The sequence below is a fragment of the Octopus bimaculoides genome, chromosome 13 (assembly GCF_046866305.1).
Source record: "Octopus bimaculoides isolate indiv1 chromosome 13, ASM4686630v1, whole genome shotgun sequence".
In the NCBI taxonomy this organism is placed as follows: domain Eukaryota; kingdom Metazoa; phylum Mollusca; class Cephalopoda; order Octopoda; family Octopodidae; genus Octopus; species Octopus bimaculoides.
The window spans coordinates 23,477,607-23,495,511 of record NC_142940.1 but is presented as its reverse complement, the minus strand read 5'-3'; positions in this window follow the sequence as shown (position 1 = coordinate 23,495,511).

Below are 17,905 nucleotides of genomic sequence, written 5' to 3'. Positions count from 1 at the left end.
CAAGTTTTTCTTTATATATCACTACAATAACCAAATCGTGAATATTTCCAGTAGTAGCAAAATTAATGTACAGATTTGAGACAGACATGTAACACCTTTAGAAAGTGATATTGTTTCCGTTAGTCATAGCAAAACGTAATCTAGCTGAAGAATAAAATTAAAACCTGCTAAAAATCTTTAAAAAACGGCGAACTTTCTGAACTTGCAGATGTAAGGATTACACACAATTGTAAAAAAATGCAAATCAAAAAAATAACCTTTCCCGCTCTTTTCATGTTTGAGGAAAGAAACTTTGCAAGGTTAATGGTTGGAGATTTTTATTTAGGCCTCCCTCATTTTATTATAATTTGGCTGTTTAGTATTGCAAATATTTCAACTTTATGACTAATTTCTGATATTCAACCATACAACAGGGACATTTTAGAAAAGTATCAAAAGTTTGCTAAGTTACACGTGAGTGAATTTATATAAAACATAACTATACTACCATGCTATTATATCCAAATTTACCCCCATCTTAAGAATGTTAGAAGACTGTGAACGGTTTCTGGTTGTATTGTTTAAATGGTATGAGGAGAACAGCATATTTTGGTTTCATATTCTTAAACAACAATTTTAGTATCGCAAAATAAGGAAGATAATTGCTACATTACACATAAAGTCGGACATTTTTGAGCAACTTAGTAAATTTCTAGACGCATATATTCTTAATACAAACTACACGGCTATATCACATTCTTCGCTGTTTCTTCAGTTTTTAAACAATACAGATCTTTGAAATGTAATTGTCACAAAAATTAGACTTGCTTCATTCCCATACATCAATTCACCACAAAAGTTTTCTTAGGGAGATATTTCTATTTCATTAAAAATTTTCCCGTTCCTTCAATAAATATATACCACTCTCATTCGATACCATAGGAATTATAGACATATGTAATGCTGACTGATCTCAACTGGAATACGCAAGATACAACTAGTATGCAAAAAACAGTAGAAAATCTGAATTGAAGGAATAATATGCCTCAAAATTATACTGGCTGGAGAAATAAATCTGAATGATCATTGCTAAACAGAAAAATATTGGAAAAGCTCAAAGCGTTTGCGAAATCCAGGTCTTGTTGATCGACAAGAGTAATAGAAAGTATAGACATTAAGAATGAATATGCAAACCACCGCAGACACACATATGTGTACACGTACATAGACAAACAATTATATATACACACACACACACACACCTACACGCACACATACACGCACAAACGCACACAGAACTTATTCGCTGCAGCACATAAATCTTTTCTTGGATGTGAATTAATTTAAGGGGATATCTTCTTTTAGAAAATAAACCCCAACCCCTTTGCAGATGAAATATTCTTAACCAAGGCTACAGTTCTTCCAGTGAAACAAATTATGAACCTAAGAAATAAAACCTATAATTAAAATATGTAATCTTTTATTAGGTCATTATTACTTGTAAGGCTCTGGTGTATCTATTTATCCTTTCACATAGCTGTTTATATTTTGTATCCTGGTGTGATGTCTGCGCTGGTCCATATTCTTTGACCGTCTCATGTTTACTTATTCTTCTATTTTTATTATTTTTCACTCGGTTCTTTTCCGTCCTCGGTTATAGCTGGTCCGCTGTGGTATGTGTTATTTTGTTTGTTATTGCTTTGCGTTTCAGTATTTACCTGTATGTGTGTGCAGTTCATTTGCAATGCTCTTCGATTTATATCTGGGTTGCGTAGCTGTGTAGAAATTTTACATTCGTTTAGCCTTTTAGTTGCTGTATGCAGTGTTATCTCTGTTGTGTTCCCTTCTTTCTTTTGTGGTGTCTTATGCGTTTCGGATTTATAATGGCTGGTGTATTCTTTTGATTGATTGAAGCCCTTTGTTTTGAGTTATGAGGTTCTTTCTTTTATTTTCGATGTGTATTTTATATAGTCTTTTCTACTCTAGGCTAAAGGCCCCAAATTATGGGGGAGGGTGCCAATCAATTAGATCGTTCACAGTCCGCAACTGATACTTAATTTATCAATTCCGAAATGGAAAAAGGCAAAGTCGACTTCGGCGGAATTTGAACTCAATACGTAAAGACAGACGAAATACCGCTAAGCATTTCGCCCGGCGTGCTAACGTTTCTGCCAGCTCGCTTCCCTGTGTATTTTATATATTAGTTTGTCTACTTCAGTTTGGGGCACTTTTCCTTCTCACAGGATATATCGCGGGGCATTCACAAGAGTATTTTCCGAGTCTTCTCTCCTTCTATCAGTATTTGTTCTTCTCCATATTTGGTATGTTTCTCTTGTTATCTCTGTGTTTCCCAGGTATAGCTTTGCAGTGTAGAATGCACATATCACTTTGATGCAATCGTCATCTCTCCACTGTTCTCTTTTGATTTTGTTTTCCGCTTGGGCAGTGACACTAGGAGATGGGTCTTTTTGTCCAGAGTTAATTTTTTTTAGCAGAACACCGTCTCTGGGTGTACTCTAATATTGTTTCCGTATCGTGAGCGCATGAGGCTCATAGATGAATATACAATTCTATGACTGATCTTATCTGCTTTTTCTGTCTGTTTAAAATGATACTTGTTGCATATTATATTTATTATTATTATTATTATTATTATTATTATTATTATTATTATTATTATTATTATTATTATTATCATCATCATCATTATTATTATTATTATTATTATTATTATTATTATTAGTATTAGTATTTGTCGCTTTTAATTTGTTTAAACACTGTTTTTCTATTTTCTCATATGTGAACTATATAAACGTTACATTTTTGTGTATACGTGTATCAATTAGAATGCATATACGATTATTATTTGTACCCACAGTTTTTTTTTTCTGTAGGAACATCACATTCTCGCTTATTGTTTCAATTCTTGTGTAGGTATATCACGTCCCCACGTGTTTATATTTTCACAGACGTCTTGCTGTGACGATGTGCCTGGCAACAACTATGTTCCATATATGCGAGAAATATTTCGGTGTCCTGAAATGATTTATATTAACAATTTTCTTACATACTTTAGCGATTTCTTAAATCGTCCTTGCCGATGATCACAGTTTAAATTTTTCTCTGCACGGAGCTTGTTCGTACACGTTCGTCATAATTGTTATTGACTGCGGAGCCCTTAATGTTGTTGTTGTTGTTGTTATTATTATTATTATTATTATTATTATTATTATTATTATTATTATTATTATTATTATTCAGTAGTTTTATTTTTATAACGTGCTTTCACTTCACTACCGAGCGCAGCTCTGTGCGCCTTGGGTATGTGCTGTTGTTTGCTGTGGTGCTCTTATGTTTACTGTATTGAAAGTGTTTTGCGTAGAATGTGTGCAGTACCCAGTAGTGCAATTTTCTGTATGTTATATATATTTGTAAGTCCTGGTGTTTTTGTTATGTATTTGTCTGAATATTTTTTTATTATACCTAAGGCACCTACTATGATAGGAATTGTTTCTGTTTTTAGATTCCACATTCGAGTTATCTCTATTTCCAGGTCTTTGTATTTTGAAAGTTTTTCCATTTCTTTTAGAGAAACGTTGTCATCTGCTGGTATTGAAACATCAATTAGAAGGCATTTTTTTCCTTCATGATCTTTGACAACTATATCTGGTCTATTTGCCTTAATTTCTCTATCTGTGTGTATTGGCATATCCCAGAGTATGGTTGCTTTCTCGTTTTCTGTGACCTTTTCTGGCGTGTGTTTATACCATCTTTTTTCTGTTGCTATTCCATAATGATGGCATAGCTTCCAGTGTATATAGGTCCCAGCTCTGTCGTGTCTGTGAATATATTCCTTATTATTATTATTATTATTATTATTATTATTATTATTATTATTACTATTATTATTATTAATATAGAAAGGATTGAGGTAACTCCTCCTGAAGATATAGAGTCAAAATTAAAAGAAGAGTGCCATCGTTATCTAGTGAACGATATTTCGACATCTTGTGTCTTCAATTGGTTCAAGAAATAAATTTGTCAATCTACTTCATTTCGGTTAAAATAGAAAGGATTGAGGTAACTCCACAAGATGTCAAAATATTGAAATAGCTTGGGGAGGGGGATCTGGCACGGGCAGTAGCGAAATATATTCATGTAATAAAACAGTAATTGAAATGGATAGGGTTTTTCTAAGGATGTGGGCAGTACTAATCAGCACAATCTTTTGAATGTCTCTGAGACATAGTTCTCCTGGGATTTTATCTAAATGTTTCTGACATCCCTTTCTTCATACCAAGGGCACCTACAATAATAGGATTAGTTCTCGTTTTAAGATGCCACAAGTATTTCAATTTCCAGGTCATTATATTTACTTAATTTGTCAAATTCCTTGACAGATATATTCTTATGTGTGGGTACTCTTACAACACTTAGTCTACCCATATTTTCTTCCTTGTCTTTAATAATTATGTCTGGTAGATTATCCCCGATAATTCTGTCAGTGTTGACTGGAAAATCCCAGAGGATAGTCACAGTTTTACTTTCAACGGCTGGCTCAGTGTGATGTTGATACTAGTCAGCAGGAGTGCTAATTTTATAGCGTTCACATTTTCCAACGTAAATACTGTCCTACACGATCATGGAGATTCTTGTATTCTTTTAGTGGCAGCACAGGACATCATAAGACGAGATGGTCTGGTGTTTCCTGAAATGCGTAGCAGAAACATTTTGAAGAATGTTAGCTTGGTACCATTTTGTAAGCAAACGTTGATATTTTGTTGTTAATACAAAAGTCCCTACTTTCAGTCCAGAACTTCTCAGTCACTGATAGGTTGTTGCTTGGTGTACATCACTATTTCGACTTCAAAATATATATTGTCAATGGAGAGGCTTCTGGCTTCACTGCTTCTCATTTCGTTTCTGCCTGTTCTTTCTTGCAGTCTGCAGGTTCTTCATCTATTTCAGGGTTAGTACCAAGTTTTCATATGAATTTTCAAGTTCCTTTGACAATCGATCGTGATTTTTACTGCTTCCGCGTTTGCACACAAATCGCAGCGTCCAGCCCTCTGTACACGGAAAGCCCTCCTGTGTTCCTACTTTGGAGGTCTTATAGCACAGTTCTACCTGCATTATTCCTATTCCCTCATTAATTCTAGGTAGGTACAGACGATCAACATTTGCTTTTGGGTGGTGCATGTTCAGAAATGTTCGTAGTTTTCTTGTCACCCTGTCCAGTCGTTATATCTCTGTAAGTTAATGATGTTAATGAAGTTAATGATCTTAAAACTTTATACGATTACTGGAAACGTCAGTGTGTGAATGGTTTCAATGCGATGTTTTGAGTTAGGCTCAGGTTTTAGTATGAGTACTTTTTCTCCTTTCTTTTTTTCCTTCATATGTAGCATGTTGTATACTATCTCCTCCGTTTATCCCCAGATATTTATAACTTTCAATTGGGTCACGCTTCTTGATGTTACCATCGGTATCTAATGGAAACTTGCTTCTTACAATAATTGCTTTCGCACACTTATGCCCAAAATCCATCCCGATGGTTTTGCTGAACTCTTTAAAATTCTTTAGCAGCTCTTCTAGTTCTTTCTCATTTCTAGCAAACAGCTTCAGATCGTCCACATAAAACAGATGCCTTATTGTCGTATTATGAACTTTGAACCCATACGTGGTGTTATTTAATTCGTTTGAGAGTAGGGTCAGTGTCATGCAAAAGAGTAAAGGGAATAGACGGGTGCCACTAATTCTCTAACTTCGGGATATCATATTAACTGATGTAATTGGATAATTGTGCTTAATGTGCAGTATCGTAAATAAATAAAACATGAAATTAAATTCTAATCGATTACTAAACACTAATAAAACATCTGAATGAACTTTCACTGACAGAATACTTGTTTTAGGATTCATGAAATTGTACATAATATAAATATAATATAAACAAATTATTCGCATAATGATTTGATTTACCTTGCGTATCAACATACATATATGAAGGTACTAACATACTTTTTTTGTACCACCTGGACTCATACTACATTCATAGAAAGAAAAATGATATGGTTGCAAACTGTTCTTTACAGCGACATCTCCCAGTATGTGGTAAATGTATAAATATACAAAACACTGAACTAATTTACTGATTTACTTAAATTTCTTTATGCGTGATTCGTATGTTTTTCCCCATTTACTTCATGCTGGGTTAGCTCAAGGTAGAAAGAATATATTGTAGTGAGGAAAATTCACAATAAAATTGGTTTTTATTCTCTGCAATAACAAACGAGATACATTTCCATAACATCGTTCACTGATTTTTACAACCTAATTCTAGCTATCATATGTTTTCTTTATTTCCAACAGATACATACATCTACAGGCACATATATTTAAGAGTATCTGCATGCATGCATATATGTATGTATGTTTGTATATACTTTTGTATTATGTATGTATGTATGTATGTATGTATGTGTGTGTGCGTGCGTGTGTATGTATATATCTTCTTACACTTACCATGAAATAAGAGTAGATTGTGTATGAAAGGAACAAAAGAAATGATACTAGTGACAATAATCACAGTAAAACGCTAATTGTTTTTAAAATATTTAAATTTACTGATAAACGCAAATAACAATAAATTTATATAATTTTCCACACTCACAAAGTAAGTTTTTTCTCTCTGCAAACAATGTAACATTTCTATTCCTTCTTTACAAATAAACGCAGACATCAATTTAAACAAAATCATGTGGTTGGAGGGACGAAAAGTAGATACAAAAAAATGAAAACTATTGTGGTCCACAATGTTTTGATACCGAACTTGTTATGATTAGTTGAAAAACCTGTTTTAAATTAGCAATCATAACATTTTTATTGTTTTTTTGATAATCAATAAGGTAACTTTATAAAATCATTATTAATAGAATCACATGTTTTAAACAAATTTGAGCTATCTCTGTTTTTCTATGCCTTCTTTATTGTTGATATTTTAGCTGATGGCTTGTTCTGGTTATTGTTCTTGTTTTATTGTTGTTGTTGCTTTCTTTTACAGTTAATTGAATTCTACGGGAAAACAAAACAATTCTGTAATTTCTGTTTATTTCATGAATTATGTCTAACGAAGTTTTGTTTTTCTTTGTCAACACTTCATTACATTACTACGTTGCACATCAACAGCTGACATCCCTGAATATGGGACTATTTGTGTCTTTCCTTCCCCGTTGATGTAGCAGTTAATAGCATAATTCCTAATTATCTCGATTCATTGGCGATGCACTAAACGTGAAAGAAATATTATGAGTACATTAAGTCACATAGCTCAGTATCATATTTTCTCTCTATCTCATGTCATTGATATTTAATTTGACTCTAATCCATATTTTAAAAACTAAGGAAAAAATATTTTAGAGGTGAGGAAGATGATTAAATTTGAATTCTTATGCTATACTCATACCATAGCATACGTATAACATTTCTCTATAACTGTTATAAGACTGACACTAAAATTATTAACGAATTGAAAATTTACAGTAGTTTATTTCGGCAAGAACATTATACGTAACTATTATCACTACAATTCATTCAGCTTATATCTTTCAAAAAAGGTCAGAATTTATCACATAAATAAATAGGTTGTTAACAGTTTATTGTGAATTCTTTCGAAGCAAATAGAACTTTAATAATTTTTATCATTGTAGTTAAAATAAGGTGTTAAATAAGCTCATGGCCGCTTCAGACTCTCGTCATGGGAGAATTTGCAATTCAAAAATACTTGCAAAGTTCAATTTGTAATTATTAGACGAACTAGAAATGTCATAAATGAAAATGGTAGATAATTGTAAGATACATACTGCAAGGGAATTTTATGCAGGAAGATTCATTTCTGTTCAAGTTGAAATGTAATCATTGTGTCCGATAGTTTGCTGGTTTATGATTAATAGCTGTTAATACTAGTGGATGTTTCTGTCTCCCAGAAAACGTCCTCATCAGCGTCTTCGCAGCAGCTTTGATAACTGATTCATCAAACAGTTTTCTCAAAAAGATTATCTTTTATTAGAGTAAACATGTGGAATACTAGGACTCTTGTTTCTGACTGTTACCAGACTGTTATATTGACCATCCCAAACTTCCGATTGCTTGATTTACTGGCTAAACCATATGTAGCAACGCATTGTCGTGATGAATATACGGTTTTCAGATCCTTCTTTAGTTAGCACATCTTAATAGCTTTTCTAATCTTTATTTGTGTCTTAGCACACTGCTCGTAGTTCATCGTGCAACCGTGTTCTAGAAAATCAATGAGAATGACGCCCGTGTTCTGTGCAAAAAATATCACTATGAATTTATGTAGCAAGCGTTAGCTCCTGCCCGTCCGTCATTTCACTGACAAATATGACACTGATTTAAATACTTTCACTCGGTGGTCAGGTGCCGGAGAACTCACATTGCATACACTTCCCGAAACCAGTCTTTTTCCATCTTCTGTAATCTATTGTGACTCCAATGCAATTCTGCAGCAAGCACACAGCTTGTCATGTCTGCCAGCATGAATAAATTTATCTACTTCCTTGTGATTCACGTCAGTGGTTTATCTTCCTTAAACTTCACATCTCACATCTATACCATAAGTCTTGTCAGTATTGTTGTCCCTATAAGAAGCCTCTAGCTTTCATAGAAACCGAAAAGCCAACATACCTCCTATGTCAAGAACGCAAACGAAGTACGTTGATTGCGCTTGAAAACAATAAATTTGCCTATATGAAAAATACTAAAAAGAATTGGTACCATGGAGAAAAGGTTACTTTAACACCTTGTAAAAATTGAGCGACTAATTTCTGTTAAATGTTTCACCTATTTTTGCATTACATTTGATTGAGGCCTCGATTTATATACTTCTGTGCTCGATACAGTGTCGAGTGATATTTTTCATTGTGGTCTTGCTACTTCGTTTAGCGTCCAACTTTTTTTTTCCTACATTGACTTCTACCGATTTCTACGTCTCTGATTGGTCTAATTATCTTATATCAATTGAAGTGCCATGATTTTATAACTCTTAAATTCTGTCTTCAAGGTTGATTTAGCGCATTTGGTACGTCCCTATTCACCATTGCAGGCATGCAGGTGACATGGCTAATACTTTCTGGCATGTAATATTACAAAATGTTCAGAAACTTCTTCATCAATCTCGAATCTTCATTTAAAGTTTTGTGGATTATTAACGGATCTGTACTGTCATGTTTCCTTCTAGCATCCATTCTACGCGACTGGAATGAAGGTCATTTTCCTAATGTGAAATTTCAGCCATAATATATCACGTAGTAGCCGCAATTATGGTATTAGCTGTAGCAGCAGCAAAAGGAAGAAGAAGAACAGTAGTAGTAATAGTAGTAGTAGTAGTAGTAGTAGTAGTAGTAGTAGTAGTAGTAGTAGTAGTAGTAGTAGTAGTAGTGGTAGTTGTTGCTGTTGTTGTTTTTGTAGAAATATATTCAAAAGAACAAAAGGATTAGTGAATATCAAAAGAAAATTACAGAATAGTTATTACGAAGAACCCATTAAAAAAAGAACGAAAGCAATTATTTGTATTAGAACAAACGCTGCTTTTTTTTCCAGATGCCTTGATTGTGAAATGAACTACAATATATACGTAGAATGTTTATTTTATTTATCTCAGATAGACAAAGGGTTAAATTAACAATATTAATTTTGATCTTAAAACCGAAAGTGTTCATCGCTTTGTTAATTCTGATAGTCACCCACACCCCAGTAATTTTCTAAAAGCAATAAAAAAAAACAGACGAGAAACAATCACAAAAAAACGTAAGAAGTATCATTTGAGTCAGTATCCTAAAAATAATGTTATCTAATTAATTTCACAATAATGATTTAGTCTTTATTGTTCATATTAATCATTTTTTTGTTCATATCTCTATTGTTGTACAAACGAATCCCTTCGTAATTACAAATGGTACACTTTAACGAATGAGGATCTAGTATTTTTAGAAATATCACGCATTAAAATGAGAAGGTTCCATCGATTTTTTTTTCAAACGATATAATCACTCGTTCATTTTAAGTATGGTTTTCTTCTAACAGTGTTCCACTATTCCGATCATACACTTGGAATTTAAATGTCAGTCTTATGAGATTTCGATGGCTTATATATCACCCGCCAAAGAAAATCCCACCGCAGCTTTCGGCAAGGAAACAATTAAACTTCCAACATTGATTTAATGCTCCAACAAATTTTGAAAATTGCATCATTCCACTAAAGTTTTATACGCTTCACAATAATAATCTACACACAAAAATATCAGTGAGAGCCTCTGAAGAAACATGTTTCCAATCTTAACTATCATTAATCGTGTACAATAAAAAAAGAAGTGTTGTGACTATTGAAGCGGAATATGATGAAAATAGTAACATAAATGCGAAAATCTCTTACAGGACTTAAGATCAAAAACGAAATTGGAATCATATTACGCAAAACAATCTAGTATAAGACTTCTCACCGGTCAATGGCTAAATCTAGCGAGGCACCCTGTGCTGCCAGGGTTCTCGATAGCTCTCTGGTTCTGCATTAGCTTCAGTTCTTTGGAGTTGACAAGATCTACTGTTGTAAATTTTTCATGGGATTATTTGCACAACATTTTGTATCTTTTCAGATGCCTCACACATCTTGCATTTTATTTCTTTGCACACACATACGCACACCTCCACACACACACATGCGCACATCTTAATAATATTAAGTCTCTAGGGATGTTTGTGTCAACCCGAAATATCTCAGAAACAGTATATTTCAACTTGTTTGCTTGCATATTTATTTTCATACTTACCTTCGGCAGTGCAGTACAACAAATCTTTGTGAAATTTGTATCTCTATTTATTAATGAAATCGAGTAAACAAAATGTTTTCGATTACTCGTGACATCAACACACATACAGAATATACACACATACAAAATGTCATGGCGTGTCAATCATCACAAACACACGTCCGTTATCTGTGACATATACATACACATAATGTTCGTGTTCTCTAAGAAAACGAAGACGACTTTTTGATGTACACAATATTTTAATCGTTTCGAAATATTTTTAACTGTATGTGATTTCAAAAATGTAAGTTGTTTGTACAGTATTTATATCTTAGCTTTCTTTAAACAGACAATATTTTAATGATTTTTAAATTTATTTTCAAGTCGTTTATTTCCAAAAAACGTTTTTATACATTTGCTTTTGTTTTAAAGTGAAGGAGAGGAGAAAGTCAAAGATGTATGTACGTGTATATGAAATGGACATGTGTGTATGTGTGTGTGTGTGTGTGTGAAAGAGAAAGAGAGAGAGAGAGAGAGAGGGGAAGAAAGGAAAAGAGAGAAAGAGAGAGTAAGTGAAGGGGCGTGTTGTCATCTATACGTACATACAGCAATACATATACGTACATATTTTCTGTATGCATGTGCGCATGTGAGTGTGTGTGAAAGAGACAGAGAGAGAGTGATTGAACGTGCGTGTTCTCATGTATGGCACTCTCTCTCTCTCTCTCTCACACACACACACACACACACGTTCATTTCATATACACGTTCATACATCTTTCCCATTCTCCTCTCTTTCACTTTAAACAAAAGTAAATAAATATCTTTTACGGATATTAACGTACAAAACTAGGTGATTCGGATGACAGTTCTCAGAGTCAAAGCAACAGTTTTGAGTGTCACAGGGAAAGATCACTCAAAGGGAATACAATTACAAAACTTTTTTCAAGTGTGTTCAACGCATCTCAGCTCCAACGATTTGGCTACTATTTCTAGCAAGCACTACTACCGCGTAACAGCTATTTGCGATAAACGACCCGATTACCTGATGTTTGGTAGAAGGGCGTGCAGGAAATAGCAGCCAAATCCTTCCTTTTCTGTGGAAAGGAGCCGTTTACACGTGATTCCTATGTCAGGTTCGTTGAAACATGCGAAATAACCTGGAAAAGGGAAAGAAAAACATGAATCAAAACTCCGTTGCTGGGAAACTTAGACTTTCCAGGTGAACGAACGGGTCACGGGTAGTCTAGTATACATATGTATGTAGGTATATATACATACATATATCTTTACATATATACGACGGGCTTCTTTCAGTTTCCGTCTACCAAATCCACTGACAAGGCTTTGATCAGTCCAAGGCTATAGTAGAAAACACTTGTCGAAGGTGCCACGCAGTGGGACTGAACCCGTAACCATGTGGTTGGTAAGAAAACTACCTACAACACAGCCACTTTTGCGCCTATATCTATATATGTCTATATACATGTGTGTGTATACATATAGATGTATATATATGTCGAACGCCGAAGAAGGGAAATAACCCTGAAATCCGGATACGTTCGTGCTGCTGGTCGTGGTGAGAGGGATAACTCCCTTGGCAAACAGGACACAGTCGTGTGTCGATAAGCCAGCTGGAGGAGATGTCCTCCTGGGGCTAAAAGCAACAGTAACATCCACCCCTAGGGGTCAGCCACACTTAAGTGGCAATATACTACACTTTATCGTGCAGTTACTGTTAATACTTCATTTAGAGAATTAACATTGCTTGTTTTCACCTTTTCAATATCAGTGAAGAATGTCACTGGAAAAGAAGATATAAGATTTTGCCAGGTTTTTCTCTCTCACCAAGGTCATCAGCTGTCGAACGCCGAAGAAGGGAAATAACCCTGAAATCCGGATACGTTCGTGCTGCTGGTCGTGGTGAGAGGGATAACTCCCTTGGCAAACAGGACACAGTCGTGTGTCGATAAGCCAGCTGGAGGAGATGTCCTCCTGGGGCTAAAAGCAACAGTAACATCCACCCCTAGGGGTCAGCCACACTTAAGTGGCAATATACTACACTTTATATATATATATATATATATATATATATATATATATATATATATATATATATATACATAGACAAGTACATATAAATGTATGTATGTATGTATGTATATATATATATATATATGTATGTGTGTGTAGGTGTGTGTGTGTGTGTGTGTGTGTGTGTGTGTGTGTGTGGAGAATGGAGCAACAAATACAAGAAGAAGCAATTCTGTTGGGCTAGTTAGCTGTTGTTTTATTATGTGGAGGTTATGTAATGAGTCATTGTGGAGGTTGAGGTTATGCAGTGAGTCATTGTGGATGTTATGTAATAGTCATTTACGTACGTTTCAATCTAGCCAATGGTTTGGCAGATCTCTTCAGAATGTTGAGGAGTATGTTAAGAGTTCGTGGTGTGAGGGATGTAGGAGAAGTGATTAGTGGGTATATTAATATATATGGTGGTATAATAATAGCGATAGGTAAAGAAAGCCTTACGTTTTAGTTGAAGTTTTGTTGGTCTTCCTGTAAGGGGATGTACGATGGGTGTTATTTAAGCTCATTATTCCGGTTTTAATCAAATGTATCTCCGCGTGATTTTATGATTGAGGGATGCGTCGTATATTTATATTTATAGCACCGGCGGTGTTAGTACAGGGGAGCAAACCTAAATTTAGATGAAAAGGGGGCTAACTCTGGTCTTATTCGTATCTAGCCTCCTACACTTGTAACTGTCGCTCCGGGACTATCTGTCCGCTTCAAACACATTGCGTAAGATACAATGTAATATATAAATGCACCGTTAAAAATCTATTACATAACTCTACTGCTACATACATTGGTGCAACTAAAAATTTTAAACATCGCTACGCAGCACATATGCACTCTTTTAGATACGACAAACACAGTAAATCTACAACATTAGCCAATCATATTCATAACCTCAAAAAGAAAAATATCCAATACACCTTAAAATGGTCCATCTTAGATTCTGGAACTCCATACCAGGGCCAGCGCTCCAATTGCAAGCTTTGCCTAACGGAGGCGTTCCATATTTTAAAATACAATTCTCCCACTCTACTTAATCGATATAACGAAGCGTTTAGCAACTGCAACCACCGCTCTTTTCACACATTTAGGTTCTATCACAAGCAAAATTGCACAAACGATCACGCAACATAATCGCACCCCCCCCCCCCCCAGGCAACCTATTCAACCTGGTAAAAACACCCATCTTTCACCATCTTTTGAATAGGATTATTTCCTTTCGATCATCTCACCACACATATACCACCAAATCTATTTCTTCTATTCTCAAATTCACAAGAACACCACCTACGCATACAGACTACAACACTTCTTTCAATCCCTTTCTGCCGTCTATAAATATGCTTGGCAGCATCCTAAAATATGATACTACTAACTACCTTTCCCACCCATCCCTTCCCTTTATCTCTGTCTTTGATTTATCACTCATACCCCCACCACTTATATACTACACACACGCATTCCTTCCTACTCACTAGACCTTTTAACCTCAACCCCCTATTCCTCCTTCACTCTATATGCTCATCCCCTCTACCCTGTTAAGACCAACTGACCATAAATATATCGCTACCATCCTTCGCCTCTATCTCTCCTCTATCCCCTTTCACATTCTGTCTTCATGACTTGACCTAATTACCGCTCACTTTTCACTTGACTTGGCCATTCTTCAAGTAAACAAGCAAAAATCCATCGCAATATGGAATATATGTACCTCTGCTATCTATGCTATATCAACTTTCGCTCCAACATAAATTTCCGGATTATCCACACAGGGATAACTTTGCACGGATTTCGACACGGATATTTACCACTGGAATGAAACTACACTTCAAGTACTGTTCTCTCTTTTTTCAGCACATCACACTCTTTACCACGTCATACTAAAAATATCCGCCTATGGATATAATAATAGATTACTTTATTTTTTCTGACTCCGATGAAGGGAAGTACTCGATCTTCCCAGAAACAGCTGTAAGATTCTATCCATAAAATACTTCTCCAACCTTACCTTTGCTCTCTTTATCTTTTTGTTTTTATATATTTACATATACACAAGCTAATACACGACTTATAATACCCAATTCTGTTCATACAACGACTGGGCAAACTAGTCGTTATACAGCACTTACTCGGTATTACCTGTATCCTCCTGGGTTTGGTTAAATCCAATACCCTCCTCAACCCTATATATATATATATATATATATATATATATATATATATAATATATATATATATATGCATATATATGCATGTATGTATGAATGTATATACAGAGAGACAGACAGACTGGCTGATAGATAGAGAGATAGTCAGGCAGATAGATAGATCGATAGATAAATAGATAGATAAATGGAAACATATTTAAGTACAGGCTTATAAACAAATATATGTGCATATATATATATATATACATACATACATACACACACACACAGACAGACACAGACACACACACACACACACACACACACACACACACACACACACACATATATATATATATATATATATATATATATATATATATATATATATATATATATATATGTATATATATGGGTAGATAGTTGATAAAGAGTAAGCGAAAGAAAAGCTATGCAATAGTGTATTACCTTTTAAACCGTATCAATACCATACTTAACGGAGTTATTCACGTAAGAAGTCACATCACAGCCTTCTTTAATAATATAATCACGTTTGTTTCTTCAGCCAGATATTTTGAACTAGAATCTTTTCAATCATCTTATTCATTCAGTATGTCTTTCATCTTCATTTTTTGTCAATAATTCCAATATGTTTTCAATATCTGGGGATATATAATTTCAAAGCTGAAATCAAAAAAGTATACTTCAGATTAAATTCATATATAGTAGAATTTTATATTTATAATAATTTTACACTCGTTATAATAATTTTTTTCTTGTTATTAATGTCGTCCTCATACTTATCATCAGAATCATTACTATTTGGATCAACAGTATTTGTATTGAGTGCATTTTTTGAATAAAGTTGGTTGCTTTGTAATTTTCGACGTATTCAATTTGAATTGAGAATGTTATTAGGGGAAAAATTCGGATAAATATATTTTGTATAGAAACATTAAGCAATAAAGCTGATGATTCAAAGGAACATCTGAGAATGAAGAAGGTAACCTAAATATGTTGACTGGTATTGCTGTTGTTTTCTATTTTTAAACCCGATTTATGACATGGACTATAGATATAAATTTTGTCAGGAGCGGATATTGTGATGTCCTTCATAAATATGCACAAATCGCACAAACATACATACATGCATATATATATATATATATATATATATATATATATATATATATATATATATATATATATATATATATATATATATATATATATATATATATATATATATATATATATATATATATATATATATATATATATATATGTACATACATATATATGTATATATTCACATATATATTTATGTATACAGATATACATATGTGTGTGTGTGCATGTGTGTATGTGTGCGTGTGTGTGTGTACATGTATATAAATTCAATCCTATCCTCAACACAACGTGGAAGCTCAGTTACAACTCACAATACTGTTTTACTTACCTTAATAGGGTTGTTGTGCATAAAAGCACTTGCATTTATATAGATGAAACATGATAACCGTCTACCAGCTCACGTGGTTTCGCTCTGCCTCAATGGCAAAGTAACCAAATATCCCAGCAATGATACATAACAATTAAAACCTCAAGCCAAGTTAATAAACAACGGTATATATTAATACCGGCAATTGCTAGAAATAAGATTCATAATTGTTTTAAAAAAAGGACTAGAATAGCCACACAAAGCACTAGCCTCATGGATTGACGGAAAGTGATGGAGCGAGCGAAAACACCTATCGATGGTGAGATAAACTTACAACATTAAGTTAGCAGACATAGCCTTATCACGTGATTTGGAACTCTAATCAAACGTTCAAAACGTATAGTATAAATACAATAAGATATTATAATATATTATTATATTAAACATATTAAATACATTATAATATAGGTGGTCCGTTAGCAATTAACACCTAAAAGCAAGTAAATAAACAAGGGTACACATTATTGTACCTTTGCTGTGTCTCATCATTCGTATATCGTATAAATTGCTGGAAATAAGAGTGAAAAATAAAACGGTTTGAATGGTTACGCACAGAACTAATCTCATGAGTTGAGATACGCTTTCACCGTTTTGAATTTAGCGCTGGCTTTCAACGGTTTTTCTCATTAGTTGCACGTGGCGCCGTACTCTTTTTAACCCGGAGTATTAGTAAGATCCTCTGATGCGAACTAAGGTTATAATGATGAGGGTTCGAAATCACGTGGTAAGGATATGTCTGAAACTTCATTTTGCCAGTTTATCTCACCATGGAAAGTTGTTGTAGCTCGGTCCCTCACTTTCCGCCAATTCATGAGGTTAGTGCTCTGTGTTACTATTCGAGTAGGTTTATTGTTTCTACTCTTAGTTCTAGCAACTGTCGGTACTAATTTTTACCCTTGTTTATTAACTTGCCTGTAGGTTATAATTGCTAACGGGCCACCAGTATTATAATGTATTTAATATATTTTAGTAATTTGATATATTATATCTTATTTTATCTATAATATACACTTTGACCGGTTAACTGTTTTTCTCATGAGTTGTACGAGGCAAGCTATCCTACTTATCCCGAAGTAAATTTTCAGGAATTTAAACTCTTACGCATGAATCACACGAATATAACATCTACAAACAACTGTGAAGTATTGGAAGAAGCAGATATACTTCAAGAGGACACAGCTTGGATTTTAACCCTATCTTTATATGCACACATATACACCCATACAAGCACACACACACGTGCACACGCACACACACGTGTGTGTATATGTTTGCATGCCCGTGTTTCTATATGCATGCGCTTAAGTAGATGTAGCGAACCGACTTACCACTTTTTATAAAGAGGGAACAAACTGTTCTGTATATACGAT